The sequence below is a fragment of the Empidonax traillii genome, unplaced genomic scaffold, assembly GCF_003031625.1.
Source record: "Empidonax traillii isolate 1590-97213 ecotype Southwest subspecies unplaced genomic scaffold, ASM303162v1 scaffold2010:size42955, whole genome shotgun sequence".
Classification (NCBI taxonomy): domain Eukaryota; kingdom Metazoa; phylum Chordata; class Aves; order Passeriformes; family Tyrannidae; genus Empidonax; species Empidonax traillii.
The window spans coordinates 10,622-14,926 of NW_020957203.1; positions in this window are offsets into that span (position 1 = coordinate 10,622).

Here is a 4,305-nt window from a genome sequence, read left to right on the forward strand (position 1 = left end):
GGCATCTCCGGGCCTTTTCCTCCCCGCTGCCTTCCTGCGCCGGGGAGCCCTTCAAAACGGCCTCTCCCACCAGGCTCTGCCGGGGGGATTTGTCCTCCGTGCTCTCCGTCCTCAGCTCGGGGCCTGGGGCAGGAAGGAAGAAGGACAGGCAGGGGATTTGCCTCCGGCCCAGAGGGAAGGCCAAGGACACCCCCCCCAAATTTGGCCCCCATGTACACCACAAGACAGGGCCAAAGGGGCACTGACTTCCCCCTCACCTGCCTGGGGGGCCTGAGGCAGCTTCCTCCTTGCAGCCTCCTCCTCCATCCGCCCAAGCTTTGGGAAGGACAAATCCTGCTGGGGGAAAACAAGGGCTGAGCCCGTTGGCTTGGGGGTTCCTCTTGCCCAAGTCCATCTCTAGAACTCACCGGGCATCCTGGGACCATAAAACCTCCCACACATCACAATTCAGCCCAAAAAAACCCAGACAGGAGCTCCTCCTCTCTGGTCTCTCCACTTTGGGATTCTGCAGGTCCCCCCGGTTTGGTTTGCTGGGAGTCCCGTGTGTATTTGGGGTCTCCCCTCTATGGGGTCCCTGCCCTCTCCAGGCTGCTGGGGGTCCTAGGAATCCAAGGCTCCCCCATCTCCCAACTTCAGGGTTCTGGGGGACCTCCCTCCCCAGGGTCCCCCCACTTAATGATACCAGGGGTTGGGAAGGTCACAGGGGTCCCTTTTCCCCTGACTCTTCTCAGGGGTTCTGGGCCCCCAGGGCTTCCCCCTCTCTGGATTCCCCCCCCACAAGGCTGAGGGGGGTACTTGGGCACCCCCATTTCCAGGCTCTCCCCTCTCTGGGCTCTTTAGGGTCCTGAGACTCCCCACTCTCCCCACTCCCCCCTCCCCAGGCTGCCAAGGCTTCCCCTTCTCCAGGCTCCCCCCGTCTGCACTGCCGGGGCTCCAAGGGCTCCCCCTCTCCAGGCTCCCCCTTTAATGTTTCAGGGGTCCCAAGGGTACCCCCTCTCCAGGCCCCTCTTCCAGGGTTCGGGGGTCCCCCAGCTCCAGATTGGCTCCTCTCTGCTCTCCCCACTCTGAGGCTCCTCTTCCTTCCCCTCCTCCTCCTCCATCCCTTCTCATCCTCCCTGCAGGACCAGCACCCACCCTTGGCCCCCCCTTCCCCCCAAACCCACCCCATCCCGAGGGATTTTGGGGGCAGTAGGAGGGGCTGTGGGAGCCCCTTGCTGGGGGGTCGGGCTGGAGACCCCCCGGTGCTCCCGGGACCCCGGGCTGGAGAGTTGTCACCACCTTCGGCTGCCTGGGGGGGCTCTGGGGGGAACTCGGCTCCCCTGGGGGCTCTTCTGCAGCCACAGAACCTGCAGGGACCTCCCCTGGGTGGGGCCTCCAGGGGTTCCAGGAGCTTTGGGATCATCCTGGGAGCCACTGGGACACACTGGGATCATCCTGGGAGCCACTGGGACACACTGGGATCATCCTGAGATGGGACTGAGAACCACTGGGCCACACTGGGATCATCCTGAGATCGGACTGGGAGAGACTGGGCCACACTGGGATCATGCTGGGAGTGTCTGTAACCATACTGGGGGTGACTGGGATCACACTGGGGGCAACTGGGACTATACTGGGAGAGACTGGGGTCATACTGGGACTGCTTGGGACTAGACTAGGAGCACCTGGGTGCAACTGGGATCCGAGTGGGAGCAACAGGGAGACACTGGAACCATGCTGGGGTTATACTGGGATCACACTGGGAGCAGCTGGGGGAGACTGGGATCACACTGAGGGGGACTGGGATCATACTGGGAGTGACAAGGAGCAGGCTGGGGGCACTGGAACCACAACTTGGGCATCTGGGACCACACCTTGGGGCTACTGGGAGCAACTCAGAGAAACTGGGATCATGCTGGAAGCAACTGGGAGTAACTGGGAAGGACTGGGTGCATCCTGCAGCCACCTGGGCCATCCTGGGACTGGCTGTAACCATACTGGGAATGACTGGGATCAAATGAGGAGCAACTGGAACCATGCCTGGGACAACTGGGAGCAAGAGGCAGTGACTGGGTCTATACTGGGGGCAACTGGGTGTGACTGGGAACCTGCTGGGAGAGACTGGGATCATACTGGCAGTGACTGGGATTATGATAGGGGCAACTGGGAGCACACTGGGAGGAACACGAAGCAAATGGGACCACGCTGGGGGCAACTGGGATCATGCTGAGAGGGACTGGGATCACACTGGCAGGGACAAAGAGCAGGCTGGGGGAAACTGGGACAGACTGGGAGCAACTGAAACAGTGCTTGAGGTGACTGGGTCAAACTGGGAGTGACTGGGACCACACTGAGGGTGACTGGGAGTGGCTGTCAGCAACTGGGATCATGCTGGAAGTAACTGGGAGTGACTGGGAGCATGCTGGGGGAGACTGGCATATACTGGGAGTGACTGGAACCAATGACTGGAATAATACTGGGAGCATCTGGGAGTGACTGGTATTGTACTGGGGCTGAGTGTAAGCCATGCTGTGAGCAAATGGCTTCATAATGGAAATGACTGGTTTCATACTGGGAGCAAGTGGAACCACACTGGAGGGAACTGGGATCATACTGGGAGAGACTGGAAGGACCTGGAAGGATACTGGGTTCATTTTGGGAATGGCAGGAAGTGACTGGGATCATACTGGAGGTGACTGGGACCATACTGGGAGCAACTGGGATTACAGTGGGTGTGAATGGAACCTCACTGGGGGTTACTGGGAGCTTCATGGCCCATGCTGGGAGTAAACTGGCATCCACTGGAAGATACTGGAACCATGCTGGGCTGACTGGGACCACAGTTGGAGCAGCTGGAATTATACTGGGAGAAACTGGGCCCACACTGGGAGTCTCTGTGACCATATCGGTGGTGAGTGGGACCACACTGGCAGCAACTGGGATCAACTGGGAGTGACTGGGTCTACACTGGGGGCAACTGGCAGTGTCTGGCACCCTGCTGAGGGAGACTGGGATCATCCTGGACTCACACTGGGAGTTACTGGCACTACACTGGGGCCAATTGGGACCATGTTGTGGGCAAGTGGGATATAGTGGGAGCAACTGGGCTCATACTGGGAGTTACTGGGCTCTGGGAAGCTCAGGATGGGCAGGGTAACCCCCCCTTCTGCTGCTCTGCATTCCCAAATTCCTTGTTCCCATTTCCCACTCTGGCCCTGACCAGCAGATCTGCTCCAGGATCCCATTCCCTGGGACACTTCCCTGCCCTCTCCCCACCTTCCTGCTGCTGGAAATCAGCGCTTTGGAGCCTCATCCCATTGTTTCCTCCTGCTCTGCCCTATTATTACCGGGATCCCCCTACACCCCTTTTTTTCCCCAGGCACTGGGACCCCTTGCCAGGCCATTCCCGGTTTTCCAGCCTCCAGATCCCCCTTTCTTTGATTCCTGGGGGCACAGGATTCTCCCAGTTTTCCCAAAATTAAGGACACAGAGCATTCCTAATTTTCCCAGTTTGGGTCTGGAGGCACAGGATTCTCCTGATTATCTCAAAATTAAGAATGAGACTCAGAGCACTCCCAGTTTTCCCAAAATTAGGGAATGGGACATGGAACATTTCCAATTTTCCCAGTTTGGGTCTGGAGGCACAGGATTCTCCCAGTTGTCCCAAAATTATGGAATGGCACATTCCCAGTTTTCCCAGTTTGGGTCTGGGGGCTGTATAGGATTTCTGTGGCCAGGTTTTGGTACCGGGGGGGCTCCAGGGTGGGTTCTGTGATCAGCTGCCAGAAGCTTCTCCCGTGTCCAGCACAGCCAATGCCACCCTGTTGGGGCTGCTGAGGGGCCTGCGTGGATTGGGGCCCCCCCTCTCTGGGCTGCCGGGGGTCCCGGGAATCCCAGGGGTCTCCCCGCTATGGACTCCCCATTTTGGGGTTCTGGGGGTCCCCCTTTTCCGGGCTGCCGGGGGTCCTGGGGGTCCTGAGGGTCCCCACTCTCCGGGGTCCCGTTTAGTGTTGCCAGGGGGGTCTCAGGGGTCCCTTCTCCCGACTCTGCCTCCCGGAGCCGGGGTCCCTCCTCTCTCGCCTCCCACCCTCTCAAAGCTCTTGCGGGTCTCGGCTCCCACCCCGTCTCAAGGCCCCCCCTCCTCTCCAGACTCCAAGGGGTTCCCCCTCTGCGCGACCCCCGTTTAAGGGGCCCGGCGCTCCCTCTGTGCTCCCCCCCCACTCCCGGATTCCGGGGGTCCCCCAGCTCCAGGATCGCCCCTCTCCACTCTCCCCACTCCGCGGCTACCGGGGTTCCCCCCCGGCTCTCACGGGGGACCCCAAAACC